The sequence below is a fragment of the Carlito syrichta genome, unplaced genomic scaffold (genome assembly GCF_000164805.1).
Source record: "Carlito syrichta isolate Samal-C Ts95f unplaced genomic scaffold, Tarsius_syrichta-2.0.1 Scaffold82142, whole genome shotgun sequence".
Taxonomy (NCBI): Eukaryota; Metazoa; Chordata; class Mammalia; order Primates; family Tarsiidae; genus Carlito; species Carlito syrichta.
The window spans coordinates 405,027-427,353 of NW_007026238.1; the positions used below are offsets into that span (position 1 = coordinate 405,027).

The 22,327-nt window shown below is 40.8% G+C and overlaps 1 protein-coding gene across 5 annotated transcripts in view; it reads right to left on the reverse strand.

Annotated features, from left to right (window-relative positions):
• Window positions 1-22,327, reverse strand: part of SV2B (synaptic vesicle glycoprotein 2B) — a 205,713-nt gene that overhangs the window by 64,749 nt on the left and 118,637 nt on the right. The gene's annotated exons all lie outside the window — the stretch shown is intronic.

Sequence of the window (22,327 nt, forward strand, 5' to 3'; positions counted from 1 at the left end):
TTGTGGCTCTTGAGAACAATGTCAAATGTCCTTCCAGAGAGCTAGCACACATCACAGCCCTCTCACTAGCTCCAAAGATGCTCTTCTATTCACACAAACAGAATATTTTTCCTCAGCACCGGCGGCAGCAGGATGAGGAGACACACAACCAGACTGCACTGGTTTATAGTGGTGATGAGAAAGAAGAGGCAATTAACCAAGGACAAAGATGCATTTCCAACTGTTTTTGTTTGTTTGAATAAATAGAAATTAAATGCATTAATTATCTTGGGAAGACTCTGAACTTCCTTTTCCTGCAACCACTCAAATATTTATTTGATTGTATGCATGTGCTCTGCAGGGATAAAGATGGAACTAGCTCCATTCCATTTCTAATAGATGATTCCTGTTCTCTCCATTCCATTTCTCTATTATTTCATCAAATGTGCCCTCTTGAAGAGTAGTATTCTCTTGCACTAGGTATGGGGTTCACAGTCCTTCAAGGTAGTAAATGTGATAAATGTTTAACATATATGGGAATCCACTAGAGAACTCTCATTTTGGTATTAAATTATGGAAGAATATTGGGTTATCTGTCTGCACATCCTGGGAAATCAGATGCATTGGGTAAGTCAGTCATGTGCTTTGTTTATATAACATCTGGATGCTTGGAAACTTCTGGATGAGTTAACACTTACTTTTGGGTCTAGATCCTTGGCACAGAAAAAGTTTGGCTCTAACAAGTTGTCCAGTGGAAACCAATCTGGAAACACCATGCTAGACTTTTCTAGTTCTTTATGTGTCCAATAAACTCAAGTGAAGAAATCTTCAGAAGTGAATGTTAACTTTCCTGTTCTATTGGAAATTGGAATTCAAGATACTTGGAAACAAATGTGTAGAAGAGAAATGAGTGGACTAAAGAATTAGCATCTACTGATACCCTGCCATGTGCTAGACACTATGCTAGGTGGCATATATAATAATTTTAATTTGTTATTCCAAGCTTGTGAAGGAAGAAGCTTCATTTAACAGATAAGGAAACTGAGGTCAAGAGTTTTCTGCTTTCACCACAACTATTAAAATACCTAAGTAAAAGTTTCCCAATATCTGATGGAAGAATCTAAGTTTATAGTTGGGCAAGTTGTCAGTGCCCCAAATTACAAAATAGCCCATGAGAAAAGATACATCAATACTCTTCAGGGACACCAGGGTTTGTCCCTCTGTCTGAGGATGCAACATACTCTCTTGGGACTTTCAGCTCAGGACAAGCTACGACACTAGGGAAGGGCAGAACTGTGCTTCCTGGAAGTTCTAAGTTCCGAGTGTGAGGAACAGGCCCAGAGATGGGAGTCTGCAGATTGTAGAGTCACAGAGACAGAAGCCCCCTGCTTCCGCAACACAGTATAAGGAAAGAATCTTAAATCAGGAAGGGACTCTTTCTCCAAACATATTTATGGGAAATTAAAGACTTTGCAAGGCAACCTGGAGACTTCATTTTTCCTTGATGAAGCTCAAGCCACAAGACAACATGCTGAGTCAAGCAGTGAGCCATGTGGACACCTGCACCCTGGCTGCGTCGTTGGTGAGTAGAGACTTACTGGTGAGTAGATACTTCCCCACAGCCATGGTAAGAGCAATGGCAATGGAAAGGATTCAGGAGACCAATGAGGTTTCTAAGTAGGGTACATGCTAGCCCTAGGGCAAGGGGGTATCCAGCACTTTCTTTAATCTTCTTTCAGGTTGAAAACAAGTGACACTAAGAAATATTCCATTAGGATTCTATGATAATACTAAAATTGCCTTGTTCACATACTATCACACTAGAGGTGTCTCAGAAAAGTAGTTTCCCTTTTGGTACCTCAAATGCAGAATGACTGCAGGTGAGAGGAGGTGTCACCTGGGCTGTGGGGGTATGACATCTCTGATAACTCTCCTGAGCATTGTATGCCTCGGTCATTTCATTTATGACCAAGTTGTGGCTACCACTGTGACCATTTCTAGAGGGTGGAACATTATGTCTGCTTAGATATGAAAACAGTACAAGTGGCTCACCAGAGGGCCAATCATGGAGTAAGGCTGAGAGCTGGAAGCTGAGATGGGAATGAACACATGATAAAAGATCTAGAGAGGGAACCAAAGTCTTTACATTGAAACTTGCCAAGCTACATTCTCTACATGGCAGTGAGTCTGGGATGGGGGCAAAGGGATAAATAAATTCCAGTCTTCTGTTTTCAAAAGCCCATAATATAGTAGAAATACAGAGGTGGAAACAAGGGTGGCTATGCAATAGGGCAGAGGGCATAAAATGAGCACCTCAAGGACTCTGGTGAGCTGATGACTGAAAGAGGGTGAGAGATAGACTTGACTACCTTAGAACAGGTAGTTGGGGAAGCAGGAGGTGGTCGTGAAGAGGTGGGCAGAACTGAGCTCCACACCAAGGAACAAGAAGGTAATGAGACTGGTTCTTGACAGAAGTCAAATTCATAACCTTTGTCATAAGTTCTCCCAGAGCTTAGATGCCTTTTGGCGACAATGACTCTGATCTGGCCGCCTTGTCTTCAAGGGGCATTATCTCCTGTGTTAGGTACAGTTGATTGACAGCAGGACGGGAAACAATCTATATTTATTCCTGGGGACACTTGGATATCTGACTCTGACTCTAGACAAAGATAAGGGCAGTAGGATTTGTGATGTGCTCTTTAAAGTCCGAACTCCCCCAGCAACCCTCAGGACCCGTTTATTGATTGATAATTTTCAATGGCATAACTGGTTAGTCAACCTAGCTTAACCATGAAAACCCCTCTGGCACTTCTGCTTTGAACTCAACTGAAGTAAAGATTTCCTACACAGATCTTGGTGGTTCAATCTGAAGATAGGTCCATGCTGAATGAGAAGCTTTCTGGATGTCTTTTGGGTCTCCAGGCCCTACCTACACTCTCTTTTGCTCCATGGCATCCTCTGTCTTTAAACAAAAACCTATGAGTATGCACAGTGGTGCCATGAATCCTTTCAAATAGCCAGACTGATAAAATCTTTGCACCTCCTGATCTCAGAGTTGCAAAATTAGATGTCTACAGGGACCAAGAAGATAATTTGGGTGAAGCTGTCAGGCAACTTTAATAGGTAGTATGGGGAATATGGAAAACTGGGGAATACATACCCCATCTAAAGACAGTAGCCACCACCTAACTGCAGCCAACTGCGGCATTATAGAAAAGACCATATTCCCTCATTTCAAACAGAGCCAGAAATATGGATTGCTAAATAAAGTTTTCTGCTTTTAAAAACATTCTACAATCCAAACAATTATTTTCAGCTATTGTTTGAGAATCCCGATGACAGAGATTTGTGAAGGTTTTAATAGCATGTTAGAAAAATGAGCATTCACAATTATTAAAAAATGAGTCCCTCATGGGTCTAGTCACTTAATTTTTTGATTCCTATGACAATTACTCTTAATCTGCTGTTCACATTTTTATCAAGTATTGAGGAGTCCCTGAATTCTGATGTTCTTTGCTTTTCTCACTTCAAGCTTCACACTGCTCTTTCCTCTACCTAGAAGTTTCTTTGTTCAGATCTTTGCCTGGTTGATTCCTTCTCATACTTCAGACCTAAGCTCTGAGAGGCCTTACCTGACCACCCATCCATAGTATCTGCTCCCTTCAACAGGTGGAATCATAAAGACCAGTTAGACGGCCATTACAAATATTTCAAGAGAACGATGTTAACAAATTAGGCCAGGTTGGTAGACAGAGGAATATGGTAAGGAGTGGCTGGATTCTGGGTGCATGTTAAAGGTACTGTCAAGAGGAAGAATGATATTTAAAGCAAACACTGAAAAGGCTCCAAAAAGGAGTGGCAAGAGAAGAGAAGAGATTCAAGGACTGAGTACTGAACTACTCTAGCATTCAAAGCTTGGAAGACAAAAGAAACCAGCAACGGAGAATGAGAAGGAGTGGCTGGTGGGCAGCAGGAAACCTAGGAGACAGTAGAACCTAGATGTCTAGCAAAAAAAAGTGCATCAAGGAGGAGGGAGAGGTCAACAGTCATAGTTGCTGTGAGCAGGTCAAGACAGCAGAGGACTGAGAGCTGACCACTGGGCTGAGCAAGTGGAAGCCACAAGTGACCTAGACAAGGACAGGTTTCTGAAGTGGTGGGGACTAAATCCTGCTCAAAGTGGGTTTGAGTGAGGCAGGGAAGTGAGAAATTGGATTCAGTGAGTTTTACTGAAAAGGGAATTGAAAAGATGTGTGTGGGATCACGAATGGAGAAACTATAACATGTTACATGCCAATGGGAATGAATCCATAGACAGAAAAGCATTGATGAGAAGGAAGAAGGTGAGAATTACAAAAGTGGTGCCCTGAGGAGGTGAGAAGGGGTGGGATACAAGTAGACAGGTGAGACCTGCAACTCTTCCATGGTCACAGGATAAGGTGAAAACGTAGAGGTAATTAGGAAGGTAGATGTGGTAGTAGGAGCTGCAGAAGTTCTTCTCTGGTTGCTTCCATTTTGCTCAGTGAAAGAGGAACCAAGTTTATTAGTCTGGGAAGATAAGAAGGAGATGCTGGAACTTAGAAAATAGTGGATAAGACATGAAATAGTCATTTTTGAAGAGTGGAAGAGTGGATGGACTAGGGAGATGAAGGTTGGTAGCCATCAGCACAAAGGGCTCCCTCAAGGCCCTTGATCAAGAATTTAGTGAAGCCAGTGGAGAATGCTGTGTGTTTCTCACCAATCATATGCAGCTACAGGGTACAGGGACAGACTGATGATGAGTCAGATGTAACCAGGATTGGGGAATACAGTAAGAGACACAAGGAAGTTGATGGTGTACACAGGAAGTAGCTATGATATGGACAATGGAATTTAAATTCAGTGAGGAATGTGGTGAGGACAAAAGTACAATAAGAGACAGTCAGATCAAAAGGCCACTGAAGAGGACTTTAAAGAAGAGGGAGACCAGGATATTGAAAAGCACTTACTGAAATCTCCAAGGATTACAATAGAAGTATTGTTGGAATGTGACAGTGAATTTGGAACTAAAATCCTCAAGGAATGAGAGAGTATTACCCAGGGGTCAGTAGATGACTGTAACAAGAATGTGTAGTAAGTGATACACACTAATGACAAGAGACCCAAATATGAGATGTTTTTAGTGAGGAGAGGGAAGAATGATCTGGAAATGTCAATGGGGAACAAGAAAGAGCAATGGTACCAGAGTGGGGTGTGAAAGAGGCAACAGCCCCCATCTAATACTGCAGGGCTAAATATCAACCTCAGAGGAGAAGGGGGAAAGGTAAGGAAAATCAGGGATGTATAATGCTACATGGGAAGGAAAGTCTGGGTGACAAGGGATGTCCTGGGAGACATGGGCCTCTTGTGGTGCCATATGGTGATAAAGAGCTGGGGAACGGGGCACTGAGACCCAATCCCCACCACTACACAATATGTCCATGTAACAAAAATGCATGTGTAACCCCTGAATCAAAAATTAAAAATGGGAAAAAAAGAGCATAACAAAATTAGTCCTTATTCAGGTGGCAAGGCTGCTAGTGTTGGAGAGAAAGAAATGTTGAAGGGCCTACCAAGAGTACACTGAGTTCTAGAATCTTCTTCATTCCTTCCAGTGGAAAAGGGAAAGTAGGGGGAGTCATCTTGTGTGTTATCTGCCTTTCTAGTAAAATGTTAGCTCCATGAAGGGAGGGACTTGTATCTCTTGTTCATAAATGAGCCAGTGACTAAATAGTGGCTTCCTAAAGAATTATTGAATAAAGGGAAAATTTTAAATGTACAAATTTAAGCTCATATTTATTGCATCCTTACTGTGCGCCAAGGACTTTGATGAGCCCTTTATGTGTACTTATTTAATCCTCACAGCAGTTCTGTAAAATAAGTACTGATACCATTTTAATCTCATAGATTAAGAGACTAACGTTCAGGGAGGTTAAGAGACTGGTCTAAAATGGCAGGATTAGTGATGCAGACAATATGAACCCAACTAGTTTACCTTTAAAAACCTATGTATGTCACGGACTCTGTTGGTCACACTCCCAATACCCCTTCTTTCTCCTTCCTTTTTAAGGAAGCCCTGGGTTTTGTCCAGGTATAAAACGTGTGTAGAGAAATTACCCTCCCAAACACATTTAACCCTGGGGAAAATAATTCATTTAATCTAATTTACTTAATTAAGATAGTCATCTTCATCCAATTCTCCTTGCCAGTGATTAATCAATGGAAGACAATAAGACACGCAGGGATGCCTGCCAGATGATGATTGCAAAGGCATTATGAAAGGATATAGAGCTTAGACCAATGGCGGCTATCTCGTGACCATCAGGGAAATGCAAAGAGAACCGCAGAGATGCCTGGAACCACCTACTTTGGAATTCTTGACCAGTAAACAATAATGTCTTTATGATTCAAAGCCGTTGTTGTTACCAGCAGTCAAAGGCATTCTATGTATACTGACTCCTAAAAAAAAATCATACGGATAAAAGATGATCCGATTGACTTAAATGATCATTCCTTAAGAGCTAAAGGCAACCCAACTTGGTATGGAGGAAATAACTCCATACCAGGAGTCAAGAGTTCGGGGTCCTGATTTCAGAGCCTGTGACCCTAACCAAGCTACTTCTTCCTCGTGGCTCAGTTTCCTCAAGTTGGAAGTGTGATAGGAGTTCTCCTTCATCTCTTTCACTTCTAATGTTCGGTGGTTCTATAATGTTGTGATTCACGCCTTGTACCTTATAATCTGTTCTCACATCTCCTTTCAAGGACAAGATTTCTCTTTCTAGGACCCATGCAGAAGTGAGACAGAGAGGTCAAGGGAAGGATTAAACTTCTTTGGACTATTTTCTGCACATGCTCAGCAGAGAATGATGGATGCCTCTGAGTCAGCAAAATCTCCAGCGGTGAAACAAAATCTGCACTCTGCACATTCAAGCAGCCCAGGCTACAGCCCACATGGAGAGGAGGATGTTCACATTCAGTCTGTTCAGTGAACCCCATGGGGCATGTCAAAGGCTGTTACATTTCCAGGACCTTCTATTTATACCCCCTTTCTTCCTCCCCTGTTAATATCTGTGACTTTCAAACTTTCTTCTCTGTACACTAAAATCAATCCTTTGCAAATGGAAAATCAGCTCATCTGGGCCTGGGATGCTTCAAGTTTATAAATAGAGAAGAATTTCAAACCCACTGGCCTACAAAGGACCATTTTAGCTGTGCAGTCATGTACTCCATCGAGGACCTGTCTTACGTGGTTGCTGGTGGAGGGGATGTGGGAGTTCTTTGTGCTTTGCTGCTCTGGTCTATACTTAGTGATGGACCACCCCGTGAGACACTGACACAGAGTATGGCAGTGTTGCCCCTCAGCTCTCTGGACAATCTATTCTGGGCTGACAATCTGTGCCTCAGGGATCACTGCATACCCCTGCATCTCCCTTTCCTAGTGCAGTCAGCATCTGGCCTTTCTGATCCAGCCGGATGGACATGAACAACATCACCCTCTCACCTATAGAGGAGCTGGCACTGATGCCAGCACTCTGATGGAGGCCAATGCCTACTTTACACTTGTATTTGATGGGAGTGATGCACTTTGCATAAAAGAGATGCTCAAGGTTATATCTTTAAGGGACACCAGGAAAAGTCTTCCAGGGTTGAGACAGCAAGGGAAAGAAAGACAATAGACTTTGAAGTCAGATATGATTGGTTTCAAGTCCTAGATATGTCACTGATTAGTTTTGACAAGTTACTTTAACCTCTTAGAGCCTGTATTTTTTTCATCTATTAAATGGTGAAAATAATGTTAGCTTTGCAGGTTGCTATAAGGCTTAGAAATGTCATATATAAGACACCTAGCACAAAACATAGATGCAGAAAAAGAGCTTATCAAATTAACCCTTGATGGTGGTGGTATAATTATTATAATTTGCTTTCAAATTAAAAGAAAGGTAGCAGAAGTTGTACTGGTCACTGGGAAAAAGCGAGCTCATTAGCATCTGTTTCTTTTGCTTTCCATGAAAATGTATGTACATGAGAAAATAAACCTTTCAACCTCATTAATATAAATGAACCCACAGTGACAATGGGTGGCAGCACAGGGCAGGAAAATGACTTTACAAACTAGAGTCCAGCACTCATCTTTTATGGTGTCTGAGCAATACTTTCCTCGTCACATAAATGGGGATTATCATTGCTCATCTCACAGAGTCATGTAAGATCAAATAAGAGTGACCAGGAACACCACTGAAAATCTGTAAATCACTTACATAATTTCTCATCCCAACCATCATTGCAAACACTAGAAGGAAGCCATGTAGGGATAGTTCCTATACTTTATACAGCACCGTAAGCAAAAACCCTGACATCTCAGCAGCTCCTACTCACCCAGAGTCCCTGTGTGAACTAACTGGTTCTCTTTCCTGGCTGCACAAAAGCATTCCTAGGGAGCTGTTAAAAAATGCATATGCCCACGCCTCACCCTGACTTAATTATTCTAAAGCAGAATGTGCATTTTTAAACAGCTCCCCTGGTGATTCTATTGGCAACCAGAGTTGAGAACACTCATCTAGAGCAATGGTCTCAACTGGAAGTGATTTGGCCCCCAGGGGACGTTCAGCAATACCTGGAAACATTTTTGGTTGCCACAGCAGGGAGCAGGGTACCACAGGCATCTAGTGGGTAGAGGTCAGGGGTGCTGCTAAATATCATTCAATGCATAGGACAGCCCCCCCAGAACAAGGAATTGTCCATCCCAAAATGTCAACAGTGCATGCTCTTGAGAGGGGCTGTGCCTCTAGAGGATGGATTCCAAAGAGAGTCAGTAAAGAATATACCGCATAAAAATGGCTCAGCAGAAAAGTTTCTGCTCTCCAGAACTTTGTCATTTCCTCTATCAGGAGAGGGAGTCGATTTCCCCTCTCTCTGAAATTGGACACATCTTTATGACCGCCTCAACAAGCAGAATGCAAGGAAGTAACATTGCTTGACTTCTGAGGCAAGGCCACAGAAAGCTTCTGCTTGTCTTTCATTCTCAAGATCTGCACCTTGGAAGCCCTCAGCCGAGTACAAAATTTGGCTACACTGAAGCTTCCATATTGAAAAGATCACATGTGGAAGTCATTGAAGATAGAGATGTTCAAAAGAAGCCCCAGCCATCTGTGTCTTCCCAATGTGGGCACAGAAATGTATGTATGTATGTATGTGAGTGAGCCCTCCTAGGATTCCATCCCCCACCTGCCAGCTGTCCCAGGCAATGCCAAGTGGTGCAGAGGCGAGGTGCCTGCCCAGATGTCAGGTTTATGAGCAAAATAAATGGGGTGGACGTTTGGGTCCTACGGAGGGTATATGTATGTTTGTTTGTTTGTTTGTTTGTTTGTTTGTTGTTCAGCAATAGATAACCAGAATGCAGCCCATTTTGATTCTGTAAAAGATCCATATCTAAACTCTCTTGACTAGACCACCAAAGTCAAAGGTTTGCCTATACTTGTAGAGGGAATGAGATTCTTATATATGTCCAGCCCATCCCCAACCTACAACTTCTCAGTAAATATGCCACTTCACTTAAGAATTTTTCTCATCCATTCCTGTTGTACTTTTTGTAGTTTGGAAGGTCGCATTTTCAAACATGTGGGTTAAGAGCCTTATGAGTCCACTTATGAGTGAGAACATGTGGTACTCGGTTCTTTGTTTCTGTGATAAATCACTGAATACTATAGACTCTAAATCCATCCCACTTGCTGCAAAGTCCATAATTTTGTTCAGTAACTGCTGGGGAAGTGAGGAACTATAACATTAATACATGTTCCTGATCTCAAACCAAGCGAAGTGGGGACCAAAGGGAGGCCCAAACTTTACCTGTACGATGATCACTTATATACCTAATCTTGAATTGTACCCAACATCTTTTAAAAATGTTTTTCAAAGAGCTTTATGAAACATTTTTTATTGTTGGTGAAGTTTTCCATGGTTGGAGCAAATATAGATAAAAATATATTAATAGGTGGACCAATATAAATAAATAACACATTTTTACCCTGATAATTAGTAAATTGATGGTTAGCAAACATTTTTTATTAACAAGTCTTCTAGGAGGGTGCGTATAACTTGTGGGGGGGGAACTCCTTGAAGTCTTTAAATGTTTAATTGCCAAAGAGATAATCTGCAAGCAAAGTAGACAAAATGTACTGGGATATCTTTGCCCTAACCAAAATGAAAACAATTGAGAAGCTAAAATATCAGGTTTTGCAGTTGGATCTGGAGCAGGATGAGTACTGAGCACCTACTGTGTGCAGATCTTACGCTGAGCAGTTAGGACAATTAGCATGCATAATTTCATTTAATTATCCCAACAACTCTGGGAGGTAAGAATTATCCTCTGCTGTCTGTCTTTTCTATCTCTGTCTCTCTCTCATCTCTCTACTTCTCCTTCTCTCTCCAGACATTGCCCTTTACTCCCAGTGAAACTAAAATCTACACACACACAGTTCCAAAAACCTTTGATTCAATCTTGATCAAAATCAGAGCAATAACCCAAAAACCGTAAGTTTCACCAAGTAGTTAATAATTTGAAGTTGTTGACACAAGTGCTTTTGAGACAGGCAGTAGGCTCTATCCTTTGGTACTGGAATAAGATGAAAGGCACAAAAATAAAATAAAATAGGTATAGACACGTAAGAAAAGGGTCACACTCAAAGCTAAATCCATACTTAATCTGCATCCCACACCATAAAAGTGAGTCTTTTGTTTGCAAGGTTTCCCTGGGGAATTTTTTCTTAAAACCACATGATTAATTGTGAAATAGTTCCTTTTTTATTTTACAGATATGGGGTACAATTCAGGGTTAAGTACATAAATGGTCATCATACAGGTTAATTTTTGGCCTACCTTTGGTTCTCACTTTGCCTAATTTGAGATCAGGTAGGCTTACTGATATTATGTGCCCCCCACCCTGCTACTGCCAATCCCTTTCTTATAGTATTGATAAATATTCAGGGTCCACTTATGAGTGGGTACATGTGGTACTCAGGTCTTTGTTTCTGTGATAGATTACTGAGTATAATAGACTCTAAATCCATCCAAGTTGCTGCAAAGTACATAATTTTGTCCTTCTTTATGACTGTGTAATATTCCACTGTGTATATGTACGAAAATTTTTTATCCATTCCACTTTTTTTTTTAAAGATATGTGGTACAATTCAGGGTTAAGTATACAAACGTTGATTATGCAGGTACCCTTGTTGATGAGAGATGCCCCTCCCTCCCCTGGCAGTTTCCTTCAACTGCCAATCCCACCGCCCTCCCCTGGCAGTTTCCCACTACTGCCAATCCCTTTCTTATAGTATTATGATAATTGTTTAAGGTCTGCTTATGAATGAGAACATATGGTACTCTGTTATTTGTTTCTGTGATAGAGCACTGAGTATGACAGACTCTAAATCCATCCAAGTTACTGAGAAGTTCATATGTTTGTCCTTCTTTATGACTATATAATATTCCATTTTGTATATATACCACATTTTTTTAATCCAATTCAGCTTCACTGGGCAGCATGGTTGGCTCCATGTTTTTGCTATTGTGAATAGAGCTACAATAAATATGTGTGTGCAGGTATCTTTTTTGTGAAATGATTTGAGTTCTTCTGGGTATATTCCCAATAGGGGGACTGCTGGGTCATATGGAAGGTCAATTCCTAGTTCTTTCAGAAATCGCCACACTGTCTTCCAAAGAAGTTGCACAAGTTTACATTCCCACCAGCAGTGTAGAAGCATTCCTTTTCCTCTGCATCCTCGCCAGCATCTGTTGCTCCGTGTTTTATTAATGATGGCCATTCTTACTGGGGTTAGGTGGTACTCAGAGCGGTTTTGATTTACATTTCTCTGATGATGCGCGAGGCTGAGCACTTTTTCATGTGTCTGTTGGCTGCCTGTATATCTTCTTTTGAGAAGTGTCTATTCATGTCTTTTGCCCACTTTTTAATGGGGCTGTTTGGTTTTTTTTCCATAGTGCATTTGAGTTCCTTGTAGATCTTAGATGTTAAACCTTTGTCAGATATACAGCTGGCAAATGTTTTTTCCCATTCTCTTGATGGTTTCTTTTGCTTTGCAGAAGCTCGTCAGTTTGATTATCCACTCCACTTTTGATGGCCAGTATGGTTGGTTCCATATTTTTGCTATTGTAGATAATGCTGCAATAAAGTTTGTTGTTTGTTGGTTTTCTTTTGATTTGGGAGTCAATATATGTGTGTGTTTTCAATTTTGCAGTCAAGATGCATGCTGTATTTATTCTTCATTTTTCTGCATTCTTGGGAAGTGCGTGATCATTTTTTAATTTTCTTTCTTCTGTACTTAATACCTTCTTAAGCGTCTCTTGTAGAGCTGATCTGGAGGCATCATAAACTCTTAGGGATTGAACGGGAGGGATTTTAATTCTCCATCACCGAGGAAGCTTAGCTTAGCTGGGTAGGAAATTCTTGGTTGGAATTGTTTTTCTTTAAGAACTCTGAAGATTGGACTCTAGTCTCTTCTAGCCTGTAGTGTTTCTATAGCTAAGTCTGCTGCTATTCTAATAGGTCTTCCATGATAGGTAGTCTGATCTTTCTCTTTCACTGCCTTTAGGATTTTTTTCTTTTATACCTACTATGCAAGCAAATTACTATGTGTCTAGGAGTCAGTCTTCTTATTTGATGCCTTGCTGGAGTTCTCTGAAACACTTGTGTTTGGATGGTCACATCTCTGATGAGATGCAGGAAGTTTTCTTGGATGACCTCATGGAATTTTTGTTTTGGAATGCTTTCATTCTATTGTGCTGCTTCAGGGATACTGATCAGGTATAAGTTCAGCCTCTTAATATAATTGCACATCTCTTGAAGGCTTTGTTCCATCTTTTTAAGCTTCCTTTCTATGTTTTAAAGATTGGGTGAGTTCCATATTTTGGTCTTCAAGCTCTGATATTCTTTCTTCTGATTGGTTAATTCTGCATTCCATGCTGTCAGTTTATTATTTATTTCATTGACTGTATTCTTCATGGCCTACCTCTCTATGATTAATTCTTTCATATTTTCATCTTGCCTTTCTTGGTTCTTATTCATCTTTTCCAACCATTCCTTGATCTCTGCATTTGTGGTCTGAGACCAGTCAATCTGGGTGCTCATCATTGTTTGAGTTCTGAAGTCTGTACTCTCTAGCACTATCTTTCTAGGGGGTCTCTGGGTTACCTGTTTTTTGTTGTTGTTGTTGTTGTTTTGGGTTTTTGTTTTCATTAATTTCTCTTCATTGGTAATGGATTTTTCTTTTCTCTTTACTTCTGTTGTTTAGTGAGGAAGGAAGCATTTTCACTTCTTTTTGCTCAACCCACATTCTTCATTTGGTAAAGCCTCCAGATTTATTCAATTCTGAAGTCAGGTTGGGGGTGGGGAACTGTGCTGTTCTTTTGCAGCTTGAGATTTGAATAAGATGTGTTGGGGGTGCTAAGTTTCAAAAGCTGCCTGCAGATCACAGTGTTTGCTGACTGGAGTGTGGGACCCCTGGGGCCCACTTCCCACCACCTCACAGTATAACAATGCAATGGAAACATATGCAATGTGAACATATGTATATATCCTGTGTACAAAATAACAAAAAAGGAAAGAAACTAAGAAAGGAGAAGAAAGGACAATGAAGAGAATGAAGTAGAGAAGGAAAAACAAACCAACAAATAGACAAGTAAAAAATAAAATAAAAAACTAAAACCAACAATATTAGGACATTTTCACACTCATATATACCTTATGTGAAAAAAGAAGGAGAAGGAATAAAACAAAATGAAACACACACACACCCAGCAAAATATATAACGCGAGCCCCCCAAATGTAATCCTTGAGCGCCCTCTTGTGACAGTTTCTGAAACTTCAGGTTTCTTGTCAGCATGATGCAAGCATCACTGCTCTTGACTGGAAGTAGAGGGGAGGAAACTCTGACCTCTAGATCTGTCCCCCATTACTGTGCAGTCAGAGAGAGACTACAAACCAACCCCAACAGATCTACCTGTTTTCAACCTTCTCTGTGTGCACCCATCAGGACATTCTCCACCTGGATCATGCACCTCACGAGTCACTGGGGGAAGGGAACTAGGTCAGTTTAAAACTCAGCTCCACTCATCCACCGCAGGTTGGGTTCTTTGTCTCTGGTTGTAGCCATAGAACCACAAACGTTCCAGTTAGGAGGATGGGGCAACTGGATCTCCTCATCAGGCCTGTCCCTCTGGGGATACTGCACCTGGGGTATTCTCTCTGAGTTAACAGTGATCAACCTCAGACAAGTGCTGAATTCACCCCTCAGTCTCAGGGAGTAGCTCTGCTGTTCACATGTACAGGTCAGAGCCAGTCTCCACCTGGGTACCAGAACCAAGGATATGGGGGCATCTCTGTGTCTTGCCCTCTACTGGAACTTGGCAACTAGTTCCTTCAGTGTATTTCTTCGGGGTCCCCTCTGCTGATGTTAGATCTGTCACCAGAGGCTATGGTGGTGGGGGGCACTGGCAGGGGCTGTTTTTCATCACTTTCTTCTTGGTAGAGTCACAGAGATGGTGCCTGCCTCCAGGCTGTGGATCATGCTGGGATCTGAGTAGCTGCACAGGGTCGCTGCCTCAGTAGGAGAGCTCAGGCCACTTGTCCCCATGTCCCCACTCAGTCAGATACTCAGATACCACTTGCCAACACACTTGCATGCATATTCCTCCCTATGCACTCTCATTTATACAGAGACTCACTCACTGACCAACTCCATTGTTGTCTTGGAATTCTCCCTGTAGGATAGTTCCTAGTCTTGAGATTAAAAAGCTTATCTTTTGGTTAGTTGTTTGGTTGGTTGTGGAGGAAATTATTTCTCTTCATTGTATGTTCACGACATAAAATTGAATTTACTCATCAACTCTGTAATAGTCAACCCCCTGACTATGAATTCACTGACTTTATTATAACAAACAGTACCAGTTGTGTAAAAATGTAAATCCCTTAAAGAGGGATTTTTTTCTTTCTTTCACAAGTCATCTATTTTCTTCCTTGCATAAATTGTACAAGAAAATGATGGTCTTTATGGGAGAAATATTTTAAACCCTATATAAAAACATCAATTTTCCAAAACTTTCAAATGGCTTCTACTGCTACTTCTATATACTAGTCCAGGAATTACACATTTCTTACTCCAACACCTTTCATTGGATTCTCCTCTTGTTTCTTTCCCTAATACTCCCTTCTTCACCAGTGTAATTCTGATCATAGCTAAGGATCTCTATTTCAATTATGCATTCCTGAACTGGGAAAATAACCACAGAATGGATTTGGAGACCCACTGGGCCCACTGGCAAATTTCAGCTAAAACTGCATCGATCGCCAGTCCTACATTAGCCCCTACTCCGACTGGTGGACCACAGTGATATTTTCAGGCTCCTGGAATTAGTGTCAGTTCAGAGTCAGTGTCTTCAAAAAGCCTAGTTATTTCCTTTTCCCCAATTCATGGCCACCTAGTAAAAGTCCGCAAGTCTCTTTGGGGAACACTGAGAGATTAACAGTATACATTTTTGGCAGTGTACTGGGGTCCTTCCTCAAGGAGACCCACCTTCCCCTTTATTCAAAGGGTCTATAAACTAGCTAAAGTCTGGGAATTGATCGAGGGGCCATGACACTCTGTTTTTATTATTAAAGCTAGACTTCGGTTTACTTGACCTATAACATTTCTGCTTATATAGATCAAGTAAGAGTTTTTGGAGGTCCCCTGTCTAGTTCACTTCTACAAATGCTACAATGAATTAGTTACCACCATAGGTCTACACAGCGAGACTATTCTAATTGCTGCCTCGTCTCAGCTGTCCATTACAGTAATTATACCCTCCTTGCTCTTGGCAGCTGAGTGCCATTGCCAGGCCCCTGCCACCCCAAGATTCAATTATTCTCATGGCATTTAGTTTTTCCAGTTCTAGTGACTGCAGTCCCCACTGTGAGGTCTCACTCACAGAGAAGAGTGACCACAGACTTCTTCAAGGACGCAGGGGCTCCTTTCACAAATTTCTCATCGTCGTGGTGAAAGGTGTGTTCTCTGAACCCTTCCAGCACTGATGAGTAAACCTTAAATGACAAATCCACTCTAACATTCCAATATCCCTGAGCCTCTGAATCCCTTCCTCTACCATACCAAGGCAGGTTTGGCATTTCAAGTTCATTTACTGTGGGCTACATTTTGGTCATGCTTCTGCCAACCAATGAAACATACCATTAGAGCTTTTTCCTAGCTCTACAGGCTGCAACATTAAATGCAGAATCTCTGCTTAGTGGGCCTAAATTAATAAATTTGGCCTGATCCAACTTTATGTTTTTTGCACTTTTATGTCATACCCTTAATATTCATTCCCACACATAGCCCCAAGACTTCTGCATGGGTAAATTAGAAAAATCAACTCAAGTCATTCTTTTGTAGTGTAGCATATCTCCTCATGGGTCACATGTTGTACCTCATACTTAGGAGTCTGCTGGGACTTGAGTCTAGCTACGGGTCTAGAAGGAACAAACGGGGATAGGGTTGGGTCTTGAGGAGAATCAGCAGTGTCTTGCAAGGCGACTGTCACAGGGAAGGCTATTACCGTTTCCACAGTCAATTGCAGGGCTAATCTCCTCAGATGGAGGATACAGAGGATGCTTATGTTGGCAGAAAAAGATTAATTAGAATTTGGGAACTCAGTGTTCCCAATGTCATCAGAGTCTTCCCACCCATCCCCCTGACAACTTTCAGGATCCCATTCCTTCTCAGTCAAGGTCCTCACTTTAAGAGTCAGCACCATGAAAGGCTGGGAATTCAATTTGCACTGCAATTTAGCCACTCACAGGATGCGATTCTGGGATTGGTTTTCATCAATCTCAAAGGATAAGGATCTCTTTCAAGGCAATCATAGGAGATTTTAAGTCATTTATGCAGCAGCTTAGATAGGAATTGAATCCCTGAGCTTATATTTTTCTTTCCCCACTTTGCCCAGTAACATTAAGAGCAACAAGCTAAGGTCATTTTACTCATTAGTTTAACAAAATTTTTGAATTTTGAAAGTATCATATACACAGTCACCCAGATTCTTGATTATTATAAGTGTTTGATTAGGAATATCCAGTGATGCTACTTTATGTATCTTTATTGCCACATCACACCATGGACTACCAGTGCTCTATTTACTACTGGAGATAGAGTCAAAAATGTATTTAAACTTAATCAGATTGGAAAGTCAGTCCCAGAAACCCCAGAACCAATTCAGAAAATTCATCCTCAAGATTCTCCTCCTCTAAAACCACTCCCAGTATAAAAATCACTGGAGTAGAGTGATCATTCTAAACCAAAGCCCCCGTCTTATCTCTTTCTTTCTGAAAAGCATGTAATAGCTCCCCGCTAAACAGCTCTCCATTGCCTGTGGAATCAAGTCCACACTCCTAAGCATGGCAATCCATACATGCTTCATTAAATCCCCTAGCTTTCATTCTATTCTGAAGAATTCTGTGGCCTAAACAATATAAATAAGAATAACTGACATAAACCAAACACCGAAAGAATATATGAACATTCCGTGTGGCGATTTTGACCATCATGAGTAATAAGTATTTCCTAAGCACATGTTTTGTGACCAACAGGTGACCCTGTGGGACACAATGGCTTTTCCTTTCAGGAACTGACACTCTGAATTCAAGGCTTAAAAAAAAAGTGGCTTGTAAGTCAAATGTTCTGCTCTGATGCTCAGCCAGATTTGCATACAGAACAATTAAAGAATACCCTTTTATGGCAGCAGTAACGTATCCATCGCTGAGATGCTATGAAAATTCAACTCGCAATTTATTCTAATGAACCTGCCCCATCTGATATTGCTCTATGTCTTCCCTGTGGCTGGCACAGACATCAAGCCCCAGGAGTCAACTGTTAGGTGCTAAATCACTGTCTTAAGCGTAGAACTTGCTGAGTCTTTTCACTGCAGATGGCAAGAAAAACTAACAGCCAATAAAATACACACCAAGTGACTAAACCCTTCCAAGAAATCAAAACTCTGCAGGCAAAGCATGAAATTCCTGCCTGAAAGTGAAGCTCTCTTCTTTTGCATGAAGATAGGGAATTGCCTACAGTTTCAGGTCAGGGAGTTTTGTTTTTGTCTTTGTTTTTTTAAATTATGAAAAATCTTTGGTGTCAATTCATCAAATACAAGCAGAGGAGGATGCTGTAATTTGCCTTATGTTTTGTCAATATTGCCATTCCAGCTTCAAGGAAACAAAGGTGTAAGGTGCCAACAATTCAATGTCATTTGAGAGAAAAAAACATGGCTTACCATTCCAGGTAGCCCAAATTTCCTACCTTTAAAGTCATTTCTGGGGTGATTTTTTTAAAAAACATACCGCCATAAAATGCATAAACATCACCTAAAAGGAGTTTAAAAGAAATGTGGATTCATTCATTAACCATCTAAAATTGTAGAATCTCAGAAGGAAGACTTCAGGTCAGCCCAGGGTCACACAGTCATTAAATAGTAGAGTGGGCACAAAAACAAGTCACCTAATTCCAGGATGCCCAGTCTGAGTTTCCTTCCTAGTTGAATAAAAGTAGGTAAGGTGGTAAGATTGAATGTCGCACTGCACCATTATATGGTGTTGTTTGTATTTTACATTTCTTGTGTGACCTCTGTTTTCACCAATGGAATCAAACTCGCTGAGTGCCAGGACTTTGTCTTCTTGGATTGCTTAGATCAGAGGAGTACCAAACACATGGTAATACTCAGTCATTTTTTTTTAAAAGAATGGATGATGAGTTTAATTAACAAATGAGTTCATTACCCTTGGCTTAAAGGAAATTAACCACTGGCAGAGCTAAGCAGAGCTGAGCTTTTGATGCTAACCACATGCTCATAGACCGTTTTCTTCTGCAAGTAAAACCGTTCTAGATGAAGGATCCACTAAAACACAATGCTCAAGAGGAGCAAGAACTTTCATCTTTCTAAAAGCTCAGAAAAGTAGCACAGCGGCACGCAGATATTTTTGTCACCTGGCCAAGGGACACTTCTATTTTCTGAACTGGTTCATCGATTTCCAGGAAGAAAATAACAAAATAGCCTATGATTTGAGACTTGAATAAGGGGGTAGAGAGTTCTCTTACTGAATTCTTCTCCTGGACCATCAAGTAAGAGTCAAGCCTAGAGGCATCACTTTCAAAGACTTTCTTTTTAAAACAAAGAGAGAAGAAAGGAAGAGAGTGAAAGAACTGGGTCAGCACTCAGGCCTTTTTTAGCAGTGAAGGTAGAGTAGCTTGACCTTAAAATTCTAAAATTTGTCTGAAAGAAATCTGCAATGACCCCTAAGAAAATCTGTTCCTGAATTTGGGTGGCTCATCATTATCGAAATCAGTTTAGTAATAACAACAACCACAATCAACAATAACAATAATGAAGATATCTTGAGCGCCTACTATGTGCAGGCGCTGTTTTCACCAAGTTAAGTGCATTCAATTCATCTAACCCTCACAAAAACCCTAAGAAGCAGATACCATGGTTATCTCCATTTTCCAGACAAGGAAACCAAGGCAGAGAAGCTAAGCAACTTTCCTGAACTCTCTCCACTAAGAATAGGCACAGCAAAAATTCAAACTCAAGCAACTGGCTTCAGGGCCATGTAGTTCCATCATCTCACTGCAACCATAATTCACTGTAAATGCCAGAAGGGAGAATGTCATAATACAAAGTAACAGGAACTAATCATTGCTTAGAAGGTGTGATTGTTGCTGGCTTCTTTACCTACATGATCTCATTTAGTCCTCACAATAATGTGTTGCTACCCTTATTCCACAGATGGAAAAACTGAGCATTAGAGGAGTTATCATTTATCCATGGACACTAGTTGATAAATGACATACTCAGTTTCTAAACCCTAGAGGTCATACTCCAGGGCTCACATTATGATTCACCACACCATGCTCCATTTCTGTTGGAGGAAACTGTGGTGTTCTAAACAATCTATAGGGTACTGGATGACACACAGAGAAGCTCGTGTCGTGGCATGACCACTTCAACAGATCATACATGAGAGAAAGGCAGTATGGCGCAGCACAATGAGCACAGACTTTGAGGTCATATAGACTTGGATCCAAACTCCTGCTCAGCACTTACTAGCTGTGTGATCTTAGATAAAACTCTCTGAATCTTTTTCCTCATGTGTACAACCAAGGATAAAAATCGTCTCACTGCCATGGTGACTCTGAAGGTTATGTGTGATAGGATGTGGAAATTCTGACCCCATGAGACCCTCAAATCACCCACTTCCCTGTATTCACTTAGACACTTATTTTCTTGACCATGAAGGGCGTCCCACAAGAGCACAGGAGTCTATCTCTGTTCAGATGGCCTGCCTGCTCCTCTTGGACTGAGCCACAGCATCTTCTTGGCAGACACTAAAGCAAATTTGCACAAATGTGAGCTCTCCAGGTTAGGACCATGTTCCCTCAACTCTCATCATCTTCCCTGGGAACCAGCAGGAGCTGCAGCCACACTGCAGCTCTGTTAATGAGGTTGCTGGGCACCAAGGTGCCAGAGAGACCAGCAAGGCATGAAATCATTACTGACATTGCCAATCTGGACCCAGGGTTTCAGTTGGGAATATCACAAAACAAATTAGTGTCTCAGAAATGTTTAGATCGTTTGGGAATACTTTTGTTTGGGGTTCTTGTTTGTTTGTTGTTTATTTTTGTCCTTTAAAAAAACTTCTGTTTATACTTAAAGGCAACTAATAAAATTTTTCTAATATGAAATAGAACTGGATTAAATTTCTGTTGATGTTTAAAAACTCTGGGTGATAACCTTGCTTCTCAAGCCATTTCTCCTGCTTGTATAAACTCAGTCTCTTATGGTTCCCTAATTGTGTCATATCTGAAATAATTCTAATAATTTTAAATGGCCTTTAGTTAAGCACAAATGGGTAAAACTTTTAAATGCCCCCAGGGACAATTATTTAGGCAGGTGCTTTCTTTATCTTATATCCCGATCTTATTTATAGTGGCTCTAAATCAGGGGCCAGCAAACTGCAGCTCACAAGCTAAATCCAGCCCACTGACTGTTTTTGTAAATAAACTTAAATTGGAACACAGTTACACCCATTTGTTTACATCTTGTCCATGCTGCTATTGTGCTACAGAGTTGAGTAATTGTGAAAGAGACCATCTGAGCCTACAAAGTCTAAAATATTTACTCTCTGAGCCTTTAAAGAAATGTTTACCAGCCCCAGCACTATAGCAAGTATTGGGGACCAGACTCACACAGGGCAATTAATTGTGCTTATCCCCATAGTAACTAAATAATCCTGTGTGTTTGTTAATGCCTGTTTGTTCAGCTATATGTAAATTCTTTGGGAAGTAAGGACTGTCTTTTTCCCCAGGGCCTATGCACAGCTCAGTAATAAATATTTGTTGAATGAATGAGCTAAGTTGCCAGATAGATTTTGAGGTCTTAAGGGCCATAAGCGTGCCTTGGTCTTGTATGAAAACTTGACTCACAGTAAGTTCTTGATAACTTCGTGTTTGCCACACAATTATTTTCATAGACTTTAAATTTAGAGTGTGTATATGTTTTACAGGACATGTAGTGGTCAAGACAAACCCTTGTCTCTAAGATGACGTATCTCTTCTACATCACACCATTTGTATCCATCCTCTCTCTAATTTCACAGAATCCTCTCTGCCTCAAGCCCTGTTATCTGGTGCTTGGCTCTGATAGTGCTAATCTCATAACTGACTTGCAAAGCTGGTCCTTTGTCCTGTAGAATCCATCTGTGCTTCACAGCATGGTTTCCAACAGCCTGCAGGGGTTCCACTCGTGCGTGCAAGCCCATCTTTCATTGTGGGCATTGAGCCCACTAACACTTATGTACAAGAGAACCAGGAACAGATGCTGTCAGATTCTAGAAAGACACACAGAGAAGAACTAAGTGGAAGAGACCTCTATCCTGCCACTCCAAAATACGTTTGTCATGTGGCCATGGAAGATGGTTTGATACAAAGAGAGAAAACTGACACTTAGGAAGCAACAGGATTTGGAAAACTAAGAACTCAGAAGTCCAATAGACCTGGATAGGAATGCAACCTACCAGCTGTGAAAATTTAAGACAAGTCACCGATTTCTCTGAAATAAAAATACTTTATAGTAAAATGGGTACATTGCGGTTTATTTAAAGTGCCTAACAGTGGCAAGTACTATATAAATTTTTACTTCTTCCCTTTCATTTTTATATATATATTTATTTGTTTGTTTGTTTGTTTGTTTGTTTTGTTTTGTTTTGTTTTGTTTTGTTTTGAGTTGGAGTCTCAC